Source organism: Pristiophorus japonicus, chromosome 18, assembly GCF_044704955.1.
Source record: "Pristiophorus japonicus isolate sPriJap1 chromosome 18, sPriJap1.hap1, whole genome shotgun sequence".
NCBI lineage: Eukaryota > Metazoa > Chordata > Chondrichthyes > Pristiophoridae > Pristiophorus > Pristiophorus japonicus.
Window position 1 is genome coordinate 57,131,269 of NC_091994.1, and position 19,404 is coordinate 57,150,672.

The following is a 19,404-nucleotide window of genomic DNA, read 5'->3' on the forward strand; positions in this document are numbered from 1 at the left end:
CCCCTCTCCCTCTCTCTGTGGCCCCCTCCCTCTCTCTGTGCACCCCTCCCTCTCTCTGTGCCCCCCTCCCTCTCTCTGTGCCCCTCCCTCTCTCTGTGCCCCCTCCATCTCTTTGTGCCCCCCCTCCCTCTCTCTGTGCCCCCTCCCTCTCTCTGTGCCCCCTCCCTCTCTCTGTGCCCCCTCCCTCTCTGTGTCCCCCTCCCTGTGCCCCCTCCCTCTCTCTGTGCTCCCTCCCTCTGTGCCCCCCATCCTCTCTCTTTGCCCCCCTCCCTCTCTCTGTGCCCCCATCCTCTCTCTGTGCTCCCCTTCCCTCTCTCTGTGCCCCCTCCCTCTCTCTGTGCTCCCCCTCACTCAATGCCCTCCCTCCCTCTCTCTGTGCCCCCCTCCCTCTCTCTGTGCCCCCTCCCTCTCTCTGTGCCCCCCTCCCTCACTCTGTACCCCCCTCCCTCTCTCTGTGCTCCCCTCCCTCTCTATGTGCCCCCCTCCCTCTCTGTGCCCCCCTCCCTCTCTTTGTGCCCACCTGCATCTCTCTGTGCCCCCATCCTCTCTCTGTGCTCCCCTTCCCTCTCTCTGTGCCCCCATCCCTCTCTGTGCCCCCCTCTCTCTCTGTGCCCCCTCCCTCTCTCTGTGCCCCCCTCCCTCACTCTGTACCCCCCTCCCTCTCTCTGTGCCCCGCTCCCTCTCTATGTGCCCCCCTCCCTCTCTCTGTGCCCCCCTTTCTGTGCCCCCTCCCTCTCTCTGTGCCCCCTCCCTCTATTTCTGTGCCCCCCTCCCTCTCTCTGTGCCCCCCCTCCCTCTCTCTGTGCCCCCCTCCCTCTCTCTGTGCCCCTCTCCCTCTTTCTGTGCCCCCCCTCCCTCTCTCTCTGCCCCCCTCCCTCTCTCTGTGCCCCCTCCCTCTCTCTGTGCCCCCCTCCCTGTGCCCCCTCCCTCTCTCTGTGCCCCCCTCCTTCTCTCTGTGCCCCCCTCCTTCTCTCTGTGCCTCCCCTCCCTCTTTCTGTGCCCCACTCCCTCTCTCTGTGCCCCCTCCCTCTCTGTGCCCCCATCCTCTCTCTTTGCCCCCCCTCCCTCTCTCTGTGCCCCCCTCCCTCTCTCTGTGCCCCCCTCCCTCTCTCTGTGCCCCCCTCCCTCTCTCTGTGCTCCTCTCCATCTCTCTGTGCCCCCCTCCCTCTCTCTGTGCCCCCCTCCCTCTCTCTGTGCCCCCTCCCTCTCTCTGTGTCTCCCTTCATCTCTCTGTGCCCCCCTCCCTCTCTGTGCCCCCTCCCTCTCTCTGTGGCCCCCTCCCTCTCTCTGTGCCCCCCTTCCTCTCTCTGTGCACCCCCTCCCTCTCTCTGTGCCCCCTCCCTCTCTCTGTGCCCCCTCCCTCTCTCTGTGCCCCCCCTCCCTCTCTCTGTGCCCCCTCCCTCTCTCTGTGCCCCCCTCCCTCTCTCTGTGCCCTCCCTCTCTCTCTCTGTGCCCCCTCCCTCTCTCTGTGCCCCCTCCCTCTCTCTCTGTCCCCCCTCCCTCTCACTGTGCCCCCCCTCCCTCTCTCTGTGCCCCCCTCCCTCTCTGTGCCCCACTCCCTGTTCCTCACTCTCTCTGTGCCCCCCTTCCCTCTCTGTGCCCCCCATCCTCTCTCTTTCAACCTCTCCCTCTCTCTGTGCCCCCCATCATCTCTCTGTGCCCCCCTCCCTCTCTCTGTGCCCCCTCCCTCTCTCTGTGCCCCCCTCCCTCACTCTGTGCCCCCCTCCCTGTCTCTGTGCCCCCCTCCCTCTCTCTGTGCCTCCCTCCCTCTCTCTGTGCCCCCTCCCTCACTCTGTGCCCCCCTCCCTCTCTCTTTGCCCCTCTCCCTCTCTCTGTGCCCCCCATCATCTCTCTGTGCCCCCTTCCTTCTCTCTGTGCCGCCCTCCCTCTCCCTGTGCCCCCTCCCTCTCTCTGTGCCCCCTCCCTCTCTGTGCCCCCCTCCCTCGCTCTTTGCCCCCACCCTCTCTCTGTGCCACCCTCCCTCACTCTGTGCCCCCCTCCCTCTCTCTGTGCCCCCCTCCCTCTCTATGTGCCACCCTCCCTCTCTGTGCCCCCCTCCCTCTCTCTGTGCCCCCCTCCCTCTCTCTGTGCCCCCCTCCCTCTCTCTGTGCCCTCACTCCCTCTCTCTGTGCCCCCTCCCTCTCTCTGTGGCCCCCCTCCCTCTCTGTGCCCCCTCCTGGTATCTGTGGCCCCCTCCCTCAATCTGTGCCCCCCTCCCTCTCTCTGTGCCCCCTTCCCTCTCTCTGTGCCCGCTCCCTCTCTCTGTGCCCCCTCCCTCTCTCTGTGCCCCCCTCACTCTCTCTGTGCCCCCCTCCCTCTCTCTGTGCCCCCCTCCCTCTCTCTGTGCCCCCCTCCCTCTCTCTGTGCCCCCCTCCCTCTCTCTGTGCCCCCCTCCCTCTCTCTGTGCCCCCCTCCCTCTCTCTGTGCCCCCTCCCACTCTCTGTGCCCCCCTCCCTCTCTCTTTGCCCCCCTCCCTCTCTCTGTACCCCCTCCCTCTCTCTGTGCACCCCCTCCCTCTCTCTGTGCCTCCCCTCCCTCTCTCTGTGCCCCACTCCCTCTCTCTGTGCCCCCCCCTCCCTCTCTGTGCCCCCATCCTCTCTCTTTGACCCCTCCCTCTCTCTGTGTCCCCATCCTCTCTCTGTGCCCCCCTCCCGCTCTCTGTGCCCCCCTCCCTCTCTCTGTGCCCCCCCTCCCTCTCTCTGTGCCTCCCCTCCCTCCCTCTGTGCCCCCCTCTCTCTCTCTCTGTGCCCCCCTCCCTCTCTGTGCCCCCATCCTCTCTCTTTGCCCCTCTCCCTCTCTGTGCCCCCCTCCCTCTCTCTGTGCCCCCCCTCTGTCTCTCTGTGCCCCCTCCCTCGCTGTGCCCCCCTCCCTCTCTCTGTGCCCCCCCTCCCTCTCTCTGTGCCCCCTCCTTCAATCTGTGCCCCCTCCCTCTCTATGTGCCCCCGTCCCTCTCTGTGCCCCCCTCACTCACAAGAATGACTGAATGTTGATCATTGTGGCCCAGAATGTGCAATTGGGGGAAGAGGACAATCTGAGCATTTACAGGATGATTGTGGTCCCGGTGCTGACCCCAAGGGTATTTGCGGGGTCAGTGGGAGGTATCTGACCAGCCTGGTTCTGGTGAGCGAACATAAGAACATCAGAAATAGGAACAGGAGTAGGCCATACAGCCCCTCGAGCCTGCTCCGCCATTCAATAAGATCATGGCTGATCTGATCATGGACTCAGCTCCACTTCCCCGCCCGCTCTCCATAACTCCTTATCCCCTTATCGCTCAAGAAACTGTCTATTAAATTTATTCAATGACCCAGCCTCCACAGCTCTCTGATACAGCAAATTCCACAGATTTACAACCCTCCGAGAGAAGAAATTCCTCCTCATCTCACTTTTAAATGGGTGGCCCCTTATTCTAAGACCATGTCCCCTAGTTCTAGTCTCCCCCATCAGTGGAAACATCCTCTCTGCATCCACCTTGTCAAGCCTCCTCATAATCTTATACGTTTCGATAAGATCATCTCTCATTCTTCTGAATGCCAATGAGTAGAGGCCCAACCTCCTCAACCTTTCCTCATAAGTCAACCCTTTCATCCCCGGAATCAACCTAGTGAACCTTCTCTGAACTGCCTCCAAAGCAAGTATATCCTTTCGTAAATATGGAAACCAAAACTGCACGCAGTATTCCAGGTGTGGCCTCACCAATACTATGTATAGCTGTAGCAAGACTTCATTCCCTTTGCAATAAAGGCCAAGATACCATTGGCCTTCCTGATCATTTGCAGTACCTGCATACTATTCTTTTGTGTATTATGCACAAGTACCCCCAGGTCCCGCTGAACTGCAGCACTTTGCAATCTTTCTCCATTTAAATAATAACTTGCTCTTTGATTTTTTCTGCCAAAGTGCATGACCTCACACTTTTCAACATTATACTCCATTTGCCAAATTTTTGCCCACTCACTTAGCCTGTCTATGTCCTTTTGCAGATTTTTTGTGTCCTCCTCACACATTGCTTTTCCTCCCATCTTTGTATCATCAGCAAACTTGGCTACGTTACACTCAGTCCCTTCTTCCAAGCCGTTAATATAGATTGTAAATAGTTGGGGTCCCAGCACTGATCCCTGTGGCACCCCACTAGTTACTGGTTGCCAACCAGAGAATGAACCATTTATCCCGACTCTCTGTTCTGTGTTAGTTAGCCAATCCTCTATCCATGCTAATATATTACCCCCAACCCCGTGAACTTTTATCTTGTGCAGTAATCTTTTATGTGGCACCTTGTCAAATGCCTTCAGGAAGTCCAAATACACCACATCCACTGGTTCCCCTTTATCTACCCTGTTCGTTACATCCTCAAAGAACTCCAGCAAATTTGTCAAACGTGACTTCCCCTTCATAAATCCATGCTGTCTCTGTTTGACCGAATTTTGCTTTTCCAAATGTCCTGCTACTGCTTCTTTAATAATGGACTCCAACATTTTCCCAACCACCGATGTTAGGCTAACTGGCCTATAGTTTCCTGCTTTTTGTCTGCCTCCTTTTTTTAAATAGGGGCATTACATTTGCAGTTTTCCAGTCTGTTGGGACCTCCCCAGAATCCAGGGAATTTTGGTAAATGTCACTGCAGGCAGCTCTCAGACACCGCTGGCCCAAACTGGTCAGCACCTATGGCTATCCAGGCATGCAACTCTTCCCCTATGCTCCGGTGGGACCCACACACACCTTTCAGAAGGTCAATACCGGACCTACCCGCTCCACACTTACACCACGTCCCACGGATGTAAGGGGTTCATGATCGCTGACCCCCCGCAAATCGACTCCCACTGCCATGGAGACCCCATACCAGTCAGTTTGAGCCACCTGTTCCCATTAAACAGCCAAGTTACCTTCTAATCTCAAACATTCTCCCTTATTCCAACTGCTTTCATTTTATCCACAAGGCTCTTGTGAGTTACGTTATCAAATGCCTTTTGCAGATCAAAATAGCCACATTACCCTTAACCAGCAATTCTCTTCACCCTTAAAGGATTTGAATAAACCTCTTCAGGTACGGTGCCAATAATTACTCCTGGTAAAGGGACTTGTATTGTTGCCCTTACATTGATTGTCCCGCTCTCCTACAGTCACTGTCACACCTCACGGCCTTTTAGAAACAGAGAAACATAGAAATTTACAGCGCAGAAGGAGGCCATTTCGGCCCATCGTGTCCGCGCCGGCCGACAAAGAGCCGCACGACCCTCGGTCAGCAGCCCGAAGGTTACATATAAACCTATGAACAATGAACAATGACGGAAAGGTAAAGAGCACCCAGCCCAACCAGTCCGCCTCACACAACTGCGACACCCCTTATACTGAAACATTCCACACTCCACCCCAACCGGAGCCATGTGATCTCCTGGGAGAGGCAAAAACCAGATAAAAACCCAGGCCAATTTAGGAAGAAAAAATCTGGGAAAATTCCTCTCCGACCCATCCAGGCGATCGACACTAGTGCAGGAGATCACCCTGGCCCTGGAGATCAATCTATTCCCTGCAGCACTTACCATTACACCATTATGGTCACAGGATTTGTTTTCTGACCCTGTCTGAATGTTTCAAACTCAATTTATCGAGTTGCCAAGAGTCTCTCTTTTACATTTCACGATGTGCTCTCTGAACTGCGGGCCTGATTCCTGTGGTATGTTCAAGGGGCTGTTTAAATAATGCTGGCTCCTGCCTGGCATTCTTTGTGTTTGGACACGACACGTCTTGCTTTTCACGACCACCGGACATCTCAAAGCGCTTTACAGCCAATGAAGTACACCCACTGTTGTAATTCCTACATTACACAGTGACTACACTCCAAAATTATTTCATTGGCTGTAAAGCGCTTTGAGACATCCGGTGGTCGTGAAAGGCGCTATATAAATGCAAATCTTTGGGGCCGAATTTGGTCAAGGCCTCCGGCCGCACAAATGCCGCCCAAAGTGCTGCCGATAGCCGGCGAGGTCCCTGACGGTTCTTTGGGCGGGATTTTCATCACCGAGGTCCCTCAAAGGTCAGCGGGTGGGAAATCATCGACGTACGCCACCAGTCTGGGCAGCAACGGGCGGGAGGTCCCATTCTCGGCGCAGAGGCGCTTACTGCCCAAGTGCCGCCGAGGATGGAGTCGGGCCCACGGTGGTCGAAGAGCTGGAAAAAAAATCATCGGGAAAAGATTAAAAACAATCGGACGACCTTCAGGGGGCCCCATCCAGGTAAGCCGCTGTGGAAAAAATATATATAAAATGTTCACTAATCTCTTTTTCAAGATCTTCAGACTCACCGTCGGGGACAGTAGGTGGGGCAGTGGGGAAGGAGTGGGCGGGAGTAGGCGGGCAGTGGGGTGACAGCGGGGTGGCTGGGAGGGTCTGTGGGCTGGCAGTGGACGGGCAGCGGGGGCGTGGGCAGGGCAGTGGGTGGGCAGCGGGGGCGTGGGCGGGGCAGTGGGCGGGGCACGGGGGGGGGAGTGGACGGGGCAATGGGCTGCCGGTGGGGGGAGTGGGCGGGGCAGTGGGGAGAGTGGGCGGGGCAGTGGGCGGGGCACTGGGGGGGAGTGGACGGGGCAGTGGGCGGGCAGTGGGGGGAGTGGGCGGGGCAGTGGGGAGAGTGGGCGGGGCAGTGAGCGGGGAGTGGGGGAGAGTGGGTGGGCAGTGGGCGGGTCAGTGGGGGGGCAATGAGCAAGCAGTGGGCGGGTCAGTCGGGGGTGTGGGTGGGCAGTGGGGGGGAGTGGGCGGGCAGTGGGCAGTCAGTGGGCAGGTAATGGGCGGGCAGTGAGTGGGGAGTGGGGGGAATGGGCGGGGCAGTCACGGGGCTGTGGGCGGGGCAGTGGGCAGGGAGTGAGGGGCAGTGGGCGGGGCAGTGGGAGGGGAGTGGCGACAGTGGGCAGGGAGTGGGAGGCAGTGGGCGGGGCAGTGTGTGGAGGAAGGAGATTGAAGTTGTCGTGTTTGTGTCTGTCCCCAGGTTGCAGCAGCTGACAGAGGATGAATACGATGATGTGCAGCCCGTGGAGTTGCTCAGCAAGAGCACAAGGGCACTCAGTCTCCCCCCTCCGAAGCCACCTTTCAAACCGGGCAGCAAGATGGAAGGTATGGAAATTCTCAGAGCACAGTTACAGCTCAATCGTTGGTCAAAGTCAGTCAATTAGAATGGAGAACAGGCAGACAAGACACGACAACTTCGATGCATGTGGGCAAAATTCAGAATACTGTCTGCTGCTCTGGGTAACCTATCATCAGGGGGTCGCCTATTGATTGGAGGCTGCGAAGGGCTCCAGGTTACCAGGGAATAATCACATGCTCAGGGTCGTTTCTCCATCACTGCCTGGCTGGATTACCGCCTGTTACAGACACGCCTGATCTTCATCTCATTGGTTTCCGAATAAATGAAGACCAGGCGTGTTCTACAACATGTGAGTGATCCACTTGATCACATTAAACCCCAGTTTTCAAAAGAGAAAAAATTGAGGAAGGACAAGATCCAGATCTGATAAATGTGGTAAGATTGGACAGTGAGAGATGTGATTGGACAGTGAGAGACGTGTAATGTGCTGTATTGAGATGTTTAACCCGGTCATGCATTCCCTGTCTTTCAGAGGAGCTTTATGACGATATTGATGGGATCCCTGATGATTTCCCCGACCCACCGCCAGAATTGAGGTAGGGCTCAGTGTCCAGCCTGGTGAACAGTGCACCCTGGGGCCTTGGTCACAGCTCCCAGCACAATGACCACCATGTGCGCATTGCCATTCACATGGTCACACCGCACTTTCCAGCATACCGCGGAACTCTGCTCACTCTGCGCAATTTACTGTGGAAATGCTCCCTCTCCCTCTCCATCGCTCTGTCCCTCTCTCTGTGCACCCCCCTCTCTGTGCCCCCCTCCCTCTCTCTGTGCCCCCCTCCCTCTCTCTGTGCCCACCTCCCTCTCTCTGTGCCCCCCTCCCTCTCTCTGTGCCCACCTCCCTCTCTCTGTGCCCACCTCCCTCTCTCTGTGCCCCCCTCCCTCTCTCTGTGCCCACCTCCCTCTCACTGTGCCCCCCCTCTCTCTGTGCCCCCCTCCCCCTCTCTGTGCCCCCCTCCCTCTCTCTGTGCCCCCCTCCCTCTCTCTGTGCCCACCTCCCTCTCACTGTGCCCCCCCTCTCTCTGTGCCCCCCTCCCTCTCACTGTGCCCCCCCTCTCTCTGTGCCCCCCTCCCTCTCTCTGTGCACCCCCCTCTCTGTGCCCCCCTCCCTCTCTCTGTGCCCCCTCTCTCTGTGCCCCCCTCCCTCTCTCTGTGCCCCCCCTCCCACTCTCTGTGCCCCCTCCCTCTCTCTGTGCCCCCTCCCTCTCTCTATGTGCCCCCCTCCCTCTCTCTGTGCCCCCCCACCCTCTCTCTGTGCCCCCCTCCCTCTCTCTGTGCCCCCCCCCTCTCTGTGCCCCCCTCCCTCTCTCTGTGACCCCCTCCCTCTCTCTCTGTGCTCTAGCTCCCTCTCTCTCTGTGCCCCCCATCTTCTCTCTGTGCCCCTCCCTCTCTCTGTGCCCCCTCCCTCTCTGTGTGCCCCCCTCCCTCTCTCTGTGTCCACCTCCCTCTCTCTGTGCCCCCCCTCTCTCTGTGCCCCCCTCCCTCTCTCTGTGACCCCCCCTCTCTCTGTGCCCCCCCCCTCTCTGTGCCCCCCTCCCTCTCTCTGTGCCGCCCCCTCTCTCTGTGCCCCCCTCCCTCTCTCTGTGCCGCCCCTCCCTCTCTCTGTGCCCCCTCACTCTCTCTGTGCCCCCCCTCCCTCTCTCTGTGCCCCCCCTCCCTCTCTCTGTGCCCCCCCCTATCTCTGTGCTCCCCCTCCCTCTCTCTGTGCCCCCCATCTTCTCTCTTTGCCCCCCTCCCTCTCTGTACCCCCCTCTCTCTCTGTGCCCCCTCCCTCTCTCTTTGCCCGCCCTCCCGCTCTCTGTGACCCCCATCTTCTCTCTGTGCCCCCCCCTCCCTCTCTCTGTGCCCCCTCCCTCTCTCTGTGCCCCTTCCTCTCTCTGTGCTACCCCTCCCTCTCTCTGTGCCTCCCATCTTCTCTCTGTGCCCCCCTCCCTCTCTATGTGCCCCCCTCCCTCTCTCTGCTCCCCATTCTCTCTCTGTGCCCCCTTCCCTCTCTCTGTGCCCCCCCTCCCTCTCTCTGTGCCCCCCTCCCTCTCTCTGTGCCCCCCTCCCTCTCTCTGTGCCCCCCTCCCTCAATCTGTGGCCCCCTCCCTCTCTCTGTGCCCCCCTCCCTCTCTCTGTGCCCCCTCTCTCTCTCTGTGCCCCCTCCCTCTCTCTGTGCCCCCTCCCTCTCTCTGTGCGCTCACTCCCTCTCTCTGTGCACCCTCCCTCTCTCTGTGCCCCCTCCCTCACTCTGTGCCCCCTCCCTCTCTCTGTGCTCCCCTCCCTCTCTCTGTGCCCCCTCCCTCTCTCTGTGCCCCCCTCCCTCTGTGCCCACTTCCTCTTTCTGTGACCCCTCCCTCTCTCTGTGCCCCCCCTCCATCTCTCTGTGCCCCCCTCCCTCTCTCTGTGCCCACCCTCCCTCTCTCTGTGCCCCCTCCCTCTCTGTGCCCCCCTCCCTCTCTCTGTGCCCCCTCCCTCTCTCTGTGCCCCCTCCCTCTCTCTGTGCCCCCTTCCTCTTTCTGTGACCCCTCCCTCTCTCTGTGCCCCCCTCCCTCTCTGTGCCCCCCCCTCGCTCTGTGGCCCCCTCCCTCAATCTGTGCCCCCCTCCCTCTCTCTGTGCCCCCTCCCTCTCTCTGCGCCCCCCTCCCTCTCTCTGTGCCCCCCTCCCTCTCTCTGTGCCTACCCTCCCTCTCTCTGTGCCCCCCTCCCTCTCTCTGTGCCCCACTCCCTCTCTCTGTGCCCCCCTCCCTCTCTGTGCCCACCTCCCTTCTCTTTGCCCCCCTCTCTCTCTCTGTGCCCCCCATCTTCTCTCTGTGCCCCCCCTCCCTCTCTCTGTGCCCCCTCCCTCTCTGTGTGCCCCCCTCCCTCACTCTGTGCCCCCTCCCTCTCTCTGTGCCCCCCTCCTCTCTATGTGCCCCACTCCCTCTCTGTGCCCCCCTCCCTCTCTCTGTGCCCCCCTCCCTCTCTCTGTGCCCCCCTCCCCCTCTCTATGCCCCCTCCCTCTCTCTGTGCCCCCATCCCTCTCTCTGTGCTCCCCTCCCTCTCTGTGCCCCCCTCCCTCTCTCTGTGGCCCCCTCCCTCAATCTGTGCCCCCCTCCCTCTCTCTGTGCCCCCCTCCCTCTCTCTGTGCCCCCTCTCTCTCTCTGTGCCCCCCTCCCTCTCTCTGTGCCCCCCCTCTCTCTGTGCCCCCTCCCTCTCTCTGTGCCCCCCTCCCTCACTCTGTGTCCCCCTCCCTCTCTCTGTGCACCCTCCCTCTCTCTGTGCCCCCCTCCCTCTCTCTGTGCCCCCTCCCTCTCTCTGTGCCCCCTCCCTCTCTCTGTGCCCCCCTCCCTCACTCTGTGTCCCCCTCCCTCTCGCTGTGCACCCTCCCTCTCTCTGTGCCCCCCTCCCTCTCTCTGTGCCCCCTCCCTCTCTCTGTGGCCCCCTCCCTCAATCTGTGCCCCCCTCCCTCTCTCTGTGCCCCCCTCCCTCTCTCTGTGCCCCCTCCCTCTCTCTGTGCCCCCCCCTCCCTCTCTCTGTGCCCCCTCCCTCTCTCTGTGCCCCCTCCCTCTCTCTGTGCCCCCTCCCTCTGTGTCCCCTCCCTCTCTCTGTGCCCCCCTCCCTCTCTCTGTGCCCACCCTCCCTCTCTGTGCCCCCTCCCTCACTCTGTGCCCCCCTCCCTCTCTGTGCCCCCCTCCCTCTCTCTGTGCCCGCCCTCCCTCTCTCTGTTCCCCCTCCCTCTCTCTGTGCCCCCCTCCATCTCTGTGCCCCCCTCCCTCTCTCTTTGCCCCCCTCCCTCTCTCTGTTCCTCCCTCCCTCTCTCTGTGCCCCCCTCCCTCTCTCTGTGCCCTCCCTCCCTCTCTCTGTGCCCCCTCCCTCTCTCTGTGCCTCCCGTCCCTCTCTGTGCCCCCCTCCCTCTCTCTGTGCCCCCCTCCCTCTCTGTGCCCCCCTCCCTCTCTGTGTCCCCCTCCCTGTTCCCCCTCCCTCTCTCTGTGTCCTCCCCCTCACTCTCTGTGCCCCCCTCCCTCTCTCTGTGCCCCCCTCCCTCTCTCTGTGCCCTCACTCCCTCTCTCTGTGCCCCACTTCCTCACTCTGTGTCCCCCTCCCTCTCTCTGTGTCCCCCCTCTCTATGTGCCCCCCTCCCTCTCTTTGCCCCCCTCCCTCTCTCTGTGCCCCCCTCCCTCTCTCTGTGCCCCCCCTCCCTCTCTCTGTGCCCCCTCCCTCACTCTGTGCCCCCTCCCTCTCTCTGTGCCCCCCTCCCTCAATCTGTGCCCCCCTCCCTCTCTCTGTGCCCCCCTCCCTCTCTGTGCCCCCTCCCTCTCTCTGTGCCCCCCTCCCTCTCTCTGTGCCATCCTCTCTCTTTGCCCCCCCTTCCTCTCTCTGTGCCCCCTCCCTCTCTCTGTGCCCCCTCCCTCACTCTGCCCCCCCCTCCCTCACTCTGTGCCCCCCACCCTCTCTGCACCACCCCTCCCGCTCTCTGTGGTCCCCTCCCTCAATCTGTGCCCCCTCCCTCTCTCTGTGCCCCCTCCCTCTCTATGTGCCCCCCTCCCTCTCTCTGCGCCCCCCCATCCCTCTCTCTGTGGCCCCCTCCCTCAATCTGTGCCCCCCTCCCTCTCTCTGTGCCCCCCTCCCTCTGTGTCCCCTCCCTCTCTCTGTGCCCCCCTCCCTCTCTCTGTGCCCCCCCTCCCTCTCTGTGCCCCCCTCCCTCTCTCTGTGGCCACCTCCCTCTCTCTGTGCCCCCCTCCCTCTCTCTGTGTCCCCTCCCTCTCTCTGTGCCCCCCCTCCCTCTCTGTGCCCCCCTCCCTCTCTCTGTGGCCACCTCCCTCTCTCTCTGCCCCCTCCCTCTCTACGTGCCCCCCTCCCACTCTCTGTGCCCCCCTCCCTCTCTGTGCCCCCTTCCCTCTCTCTGTGCCCTCCTCCCTCTCTGTGCCCCCCTCTCTCTCTCTGTGCCCCCCTCCCTCTCTCTGTGCCCCCCTCCCTCTCTCTGTGTCCTCCTCCATCTCTGTGCCCCCCACCCTCTCTCTTTGCCCCCCCTCCCTCTCTCTGTTCCTCCCTCCCTCTCTCTGTGCCCCCCTCCCTCTCTCTGTGCACTCCCTCCCTCTCTCTGTGCCCCCTCCCTCTCTCTGTGCGCTCACTCCCTCTCTCTGTGCACCCTCCCTCTCTCTGTGCCCCCTCCCTCACTCTGTGCCCCCTCCCTCTCTCTGTGCTCCCCTCCCTCTCTCTGTGCCCCCTCCCTCTCTCTGTGCCCCCCTCCCTCTGTGCCCACTTCCTCTTTCTGTGACCCCTCCCTCTCTCTGTGCCCCCCCTCCATCTCTCTGTGCCCCCCTCCCTCTCTCTGTGCCCACCCTCCCTCTCTCTGTGCCCCCTCCCTCTCTGTGCCCCCCTCCCTCTCTCTGTGCCCCCTCCCTCTCTCTGTGCCCCCTCCCTCTCTCTGTGCCCCCTTCCTCTTTCTGTGACCCCTCCCTCTCTCTGTGCCCCCCTCCCTCTCTGTGCCCCCCCCTCGCTCTGTGGCCCCCTCCCTCAATCTGTGCCCCCCTCCCTCTCTCTGTGCCCCCTCCCTCTCTCTGCGCCCCCCTCCCTCTCTCTGTGCCCCCCTCCCTCTCTCTGTGCCTACCCTCCCTCTCTCTGTGCCCCCCTCCCTCTCTCTGTGCCCCACTCCCTCTCTCTGTGCCCCCCTCCCTCTCTGTGCCCACCTCCCTCTCTCTTTGCCCCCCTCTCTCTCTCTGTGCCCCCCATCTTCTCTCTGTGCCCCCCCTCCCTCTCTCTGTGCCCCCTCCCTCTCTGTGTGCCCCCCTCCCTCACTCTGTGCCCCCTCCCTCTCTCTGTGCCCCCCTCCTCTCTATGTGCCCCACTCCCTCTCTGTGCCCCCCTCCCTCTCTCTGTGCCCCCCTCCCTCTCTCTGTGCCCCCCTCCCCCTCTCTATGCCCCCTCCCTCTCTCTGTGCCCCCATCCCTCTCTCTGTGCTCCCCTCCCTCTCTGTGCCCCCCTCCCTCTCTCTGTGGCCCCCTCCCTCAATCTGTGCCCCCCTCCCTCTCTCTGTGCCCCCCTCCCTCTCTCTGTGCCCCCTCTCTCTCTCTGTGCCCCCCTCCCTCTCTCTGTGCCCCCCCTCTCTCTGTGCCCCCTCCCTCTCTCTGTGCCCCCCTCCCTCACTCTGTGTCCCCCTCCCTCTCTCTGTGCACCCTCCCTCTCTCTGTGCCCCCCTCCCTCTCTCTGTGCCCCCTCCCTCTCTCTGTGCCCCCTCCCTCTCTCTGTGCCCCCCTCCCTCACTCTGTGTCCCCCTCCCTCTCGCTGTGCACCCTCCCTCTCTCTGTGCCCCCCTCCCTCTCTCTGTGCCCCCTCCCTCTCTCTGTGGCCCCCTCCCTCAATCTGTGCCCCCCTCCCTCTCTCTGTGCCCCCCTCCCTCTCTCTGTGCCCCCTCCCTCTCTCTGTGCCCCCCCCTCCCTCTCTCTGTGCCCCCTCCCTCTCTCTGTGCCCCCTCCCTCTCTCTGTGCCCCCTCCCTCTGTGTCCCCTCCCTCTCTCTGTGCCCCCCTCCCTCTCTCTGTGCCCACCCTCCCTCTCTGTGCCCCCTCCCTCACTCTGTGCCCCCCTCCCTCTCTGTGCCCCCCTCCCTCTCTCTGTGCCCGCCCTCCCTCTCTCTGTTCCCCCTCCCTCTCTCTGTGCCCCCCTCCATCTCTGTGCCCCCCTCCCTCTCTCTTTGCCCCCCTCCCTCTCTCTGTTCCTCCCTCCCTCTCTCTGTGCCCCCCTCCCTCTCTCTGTGCCCTCCCTCCCTCTCTCTGTGCCCCCTCCCTCTCTCTGTGCCTCCCGTCCCTCTCTGTGCCCCCCTCCCTCTCTCTGTGCCCCCCTCCCTCTCTGTGCCCCCCTCCCTCTCTGTGTCCCCCTCCCTGTTCCCCCTCCCTCTCTCTGTGTCCTCCCCCTCACTCTCTGTGCCCCCCTCCCTCTCTCTGTGCCCCCCTCCCTCTCTCTGTGCCCTCACTCCCTCTCTCTGTGCCCCACTTCCTCACTCTGTGTCCCCCTCCCTCTCTCTGTGTCCCCCCTCTCTATGTGCCCCCCTCCCTCTCTTTGCCCCCCTCCCTCTCTCTGTGCCCCCCTCCCTCTCTCTGTGCCCCCCCTCCCTCTCTCTGTGCCCCCTCCCTCACTCTGTGCCCCCTCCCTCTCTCTGTGCCCCCCTCCCTCAATCTGTGCCCCCCTCCCTCTCTCTGTGCCCCCCTCCCTCTCTGTGCCCCCTCCCTCTCTCTGTGCCCCCCTCCCTCTCTCTGTGCCATCCTCTCTCTTTGCCCCCCCTTCCTCTCTCTGTGCCCCCTCCCTCTCTCTGTGCCCCCTCCCTCACTCTGCCCCCCCCTCCCTCACTCTGTGCCCCCCACCCTCTCTGCACCACCCCTCCCGCTCTCTGTGGTCCCCTCCCTCAATCTGTGCCCCCTCCCTCTCTCTGTGCCCCCTCCCTCTCTATGTGCCCCCCTCCCTCTCTCTGCGCCCCCCCATCCCTCTCTCTGTGGCCCCCTCCCTCAATCTGTGCCCCCCTCCCTCTCTCTGTGCCCCCCTCCCTCTGTGTCCCCTCCCTCTCTCTGTGCCCCCCTCCCTCTCTCTGTGCCCCCCCTCCCTCTCTGTGCCCCCCTCCCTCTCTCTGTGGCCACCTCCCTCTCTCTGTGCCCCCCTCCCTCTCTCTGTGTCCCCTCCCTCTCTCTGTGCCCCCCCTCCCTCTCTGTGCCCCCCTCCCTCTCTCTGTGGCCACCTCCCTCTCTCTCTGCCCCCTCCCTCTCTACGTGCCCCCCTCCCACTCTCTGTGCCCCCCTCCCTCTCTGTGCCCCCTTCCCTCTCTCTGTGCCCTCCTCCCTCTCTGTGCCCCCCTCTCTCTCTCTGTGCCCCCCTCCCTCTCTCTGTGCCCCCCTCCCTCTCTCTGTGTCCTCCTCCATCTCTGTGCCCCCCACCCTCTCTCTTTGCCCCCCCTCCCTCTCTCTGTTCCTCCCTCCCTCTCTCTGTGCCCCCCTCCCTCTCTCTGTGCACTCCCTCCCTCTCTCTGTGCCCCCTCCCTCTCTCTGTGCCTCCCGTCCCTCTCTGTGCCCCCCTCCCTCTCTCTGTGCCCCCCCTCCCTCTCTCTGTGCCCCCTTCCCACTCTGTGCCCCCCTCCCTCTCTCTGTGGCCACCTCCCTCTCTCTCTGCCCCCTCACTCTCTACGTGCCCCCTTCCCACTCTCTGTGCCCCCCTCCCTCACTCTGTGCCCCCCTCCCTCTCTGCGCCCCCCTCCCGCTCTCTGTGGTCCCCTCCCTCAATCTGTGCCCCCTCCCTCTCTCTGTGTCCCCTCCCTCTCTATGTGCCCCCCTCCCTCTCTCTGCGCCCCCCTCCCTCTCTCTGTGGCCCCCTCCCTCAATCTGTGCCCCCCTCCCTGTCTCTGTGCCCCCCTGCCTCTGTGTCCCCTCCCTCTCTCTGTGCCCCCCTCCCTCTCTCTGTGCCCCCCCTCCCTCTCTGTGCCCCCCTCCCTCTCTCTATGCCCCCTCCCTCTCTCTGTGCCCCCATCCCTCTCTCTGTGCTCCCCTCCCTCTCTGTGCCCCCCTCCCTCAATCTGTGCACCCCTCCCTCTCTCTGTGCCCCCCTCCCTCTCTCTGTGCCCCCTCTCTCTCTCTGTGCCCCCCTCCCTCTCTCTGTGCCCCCTCCCTCTCTCTGTGCCCCCCTCCCTCACTCTGTGTCCCCCTCCCTCTCTCTGTGCACCCTCCCTCTCTCTGTGCCCCCTCCCTCTCTCTGTGCCCCCTCCCTCTCTCTGTGCCCCCTCCCTCTCTCTATGCCCCCTCCCTCACTCTGTGTCCCCCTCCCTCTCTCTGTGCACCCTCCCTCTCTCTGTGCCCCCCTCCCTCTCTCTGTGCCCCCTCCCTCTCTCTGTGGCCCCCTCCCTCAATCTGTGCCCCCCTCCCTCTCTCTGTGCCCCCCTCCCTCTCTCTGTGCCCCCTCTCTCTCTCTGTGCCCCCCTCCCTCTCTCTGTGCCCCCTCCCTCTCTCTGTGCCCCCTCCCTCTCTCTGTGCCCCCCTCCCTCACTCTGTTCCCCCCTCCCTCTCTCTGTGCCCCCCTCCCTCTGTGGTCGCCTCCCTCAATCTGTGCCCCCCTCCCTCTCTCTGTGCCCCCCTCCCTCTCTCTGTGCCCCCCTCCCTCTGTGTACCCTCCCTCTCTCTGTGCCCCTGTCCCTCTCTCTGTGCCCCCCCCTCCCTCTCAGTGCCCCCTCCCTCTCTCTGTGCCCCCCTCCCTCTCTCTGTGCCATCCTCTCTCTTTGCCCCAACTTCCTCTCTCTGTGCCCCCTCCCTCTCTCTGTGCCCCCTCCCTCTCTCTGTGCCCCCTCCCTCTCTCTGTGCCCCCCTCCCTCTCTCTGCACCCCCTCCCTCTCTCTGTGGCCCCCTCCCTCAATCTGTGCCCCCCTCCCTCTCTCTGTGTCCCCCTCCATCTCTCTGTGCCCCCTCCCTCTCTCTGTGCCCCCCCTCCCTCTCTCTGTGCCCCCTCCCTCTCTCTGTGCCCCCTCCCTCTCTCTGTGCCCCCTCCCTCTGTGTCCCCTCCCTCTCTCTGTGCCCCCCTCCCTCTCTCTGTGCCCACCCTCCCTCTCTGTGCCCCCCTCCCTCTCTCTGTGGCCACCTCCCTCTCTCTGTGCCCCCCCTCCCTCTCTCTGTGTCCCCTCCCTCTCTCTGTGCCCCCCCTCCCTCTCTGTGGCCACCTCCCTCTCTCTTTGCCCCCTCCCTCTCTACGTGCCCCCCTCCCACTCTCTGTGCCCCCCTCCCTCACTCTGTGCCCCCCTCCCTCTCTGCGCCCCCTTCCCTCTCTGTGCCCCCTTCCCTCTCTCTGTGCCCTCCTCCCTCTCTGTGCCCCCCTCCCTGTCTCTGTGCCCGCCCTCCCTCTCTCTGTTCCCCCTCCCTCTCTCTGTGCCCCCCTCCATCTCTCTGTGCCTCCCGTCCCTCTCTGTGCCCCCCTCCCTCTCTCTGTGCCCCCCCTCCCTCTCTCTGTGCCCCCCTCCCTCTCTGTGTCCCCCTCCCTGTTCCTCCTCCCTCTCTCTGTGTCCTCCCCCTCCCTCTCTGTGCCCCCCTCCCTCTCTCTGTGCCCCCCTCCCTCTCTCTGTGCCCTCACTCCCTCTCTCTGTGCCCCACATCCTCACTCTGTGTCCCCCTCCCTCTTTCTGTGCCCCCCCTCTCTATGTGCCCCCCTCCCTCTCTTTGCCCCCCTCCCTCTCTGTGCCCCCCTCCCTCTCTCTGTGCCCCCCCTCCCTCTCTCTGTGCCCCCTCCCTCACTCTGTGCCCCCTCCCTCTCTCTGTGCCCCCCTCCCTCTCTCAGTGCCCCCCTCCCTCTCTCAGTGCCCCCCTCCCTCTCTCTGTGCCCCCCTCCCTCTCTCTGTGCCCCCTCCCTCTCTCTGTGCCCCCTCCCTCTCTCTGTGCCCCCCCTCCCTCTCTCTGTGCCCCCCCTCCCTCTCTCTGTGCCCCCCCTCCCTCTCTCTGTGCCCCCCTCCCTCACTGTGCCCCTCTCCCTCTGTGGTCCCCTCCCTCAATCTGTGCCCCCTCCCTGTCTCTGTGCCCCCCTCCCTCTCTCTGTGCCCCCCTCCCTCTGTGTACCCTCCCTCTCTCTGTGCCCCCCTCCCTCTCTCTGTGCCCCCCTCCCTCTCTGTGCCCCCTCCCTCTCTCTGTGCCCCCCTCCCTCTCTCTGTGCCATCCTCTCTCTTTGCCCCCCCTTCCTCTCTCTGTGCCCCCTCCCTCTCTCTGTGCCCCCTCCCTCACCCTGCCCCCCCTCCCTCACTGTGCCCCCCACCCTCTGCACCACCCCTCCCGCTCTCTGTGGTCCCCTCCCTCAATCTGTGCCCCCTCCCTCTCTCTGTGCCCCCTCCCTCTCTATGTGCCCCCCTCCCTCTCTCTGCGCCCCCCCCTCCCTCTCTCTGTGGCCCCCTCCCTCAATCTGTGCCCCCCTCCCTCTCTCTGTGCCCCCCTCCCTCTGTGTCCCCTCCCTCTCTCTGTGCCCCCCTCCCTCTCTCTGTGCCCCCCCTCACTCTCTGTGCCCCCCTCCCTCTCTCTGTGGCCACCTCCCTCTCTCTGTGCCCCACTCCCTCTCTCTGTGCCCCCCTCCCTCTCTCTGTGTCCCCTCCCTCTCTCTGTGCCCCCCCTCCCTCTCTGTGCCCCCCTCCCTCTCTCTGTGGCCACCTCCCTCTATCTCTGCCCCCTCCCTCTCTACGTGCCCCCCTCCCACTCTCTGTGCCCCCCTCCCTCACTCTGTGCCCCCCTCCCTCTCTGTGCCCCCTTCCCTCTTCTGTGCCCTCCTCCCTCTCTGTGCCCCCCTCCCTCTCTCTGTGCCCCCCTCCCTCTCTCTGTGCCCCCCTCCCTCTCTCTGTGCCCTCCTCCATCTCTGTGCCCCCCACCCTCTCTCTTTGCCCCCCCTCCCTCTCTCTGTTCCTCCCTCCCTCTCTCTGTGCCCCCCTCCCTCTCTCTGTGCACTCCCTCCCTCTCTCTGTGCCCCCCTCCCTCTCTCTGTGCCTCCCGTCCCTCTCTGTGCCCCCTCCCTCTCTCTGTGCCCCCCCTCCCTCTCTCTGTGCCCCCCTCCCACTCTGTGCCCCCCTCCCTCTCTCTGTGGCCACCTCCCTCTCTCTCTGCCCCCTCCCTCTCTACGTGCCCCCTTCCCACTCTCTGTGCCCCCCTCCCTCACTCTGTGCCCCCCTCCCTCTCTGTGCCCCCTTCCCTCTCTCTGTGCCCTCCTCCCTCTCTGTGCCCCTCACCCTCTCTGCGCCCCCCTCCCGCTCTCTGTGGTCCCCTCCCTCAATCTGTGCCCCCTCCCTCTCTCTGTGTCCCCTCCCTCTCTATGTGCCCCCCTCCCTCAATCTGTGCCCCCCTCCCTCTCTCTGTGCCCCCCTCCCTCTCTCTGTGCCCCCTCTCTCTCTCTGTGCCCCCCTCCCTCTCTCTGTGCCCCCCCTCTCTCTGTGCCCCCTCCCTCTCTCTGTGCCCCCCTCCCTCACTCTGTGTCCCCCTCCCTCTCTCTGTGCACCCTCCCTCTCTCTGTGCCCCCCTCCCTCTCTCTGTGCCCCCTCCCTCTCTCTGTGCCCCCTCCCTCTCTCTGTGCCCCCCTCCCTCACTCTGTGCCCCCCTCCCTCTCTCTGCACCCCCTCCCTCTCTCTGTGGCCCCCTCCCTCAATCTGTGCCCCCCTCCCTCTCTCTGTGTCCCCCTCCATCTCTCTGTGCCCCCTCCCTCTCTCTGTGCCCCCCCTCCCTCTCTCTGTGCCCCCTCCCTCTCTCTGTGCCCCCTCCCTCTCTCTGTGCCCCCTCCCTCTGTGTCCCCTCCCTCTCTCTGTGCCCCCTCCCTCT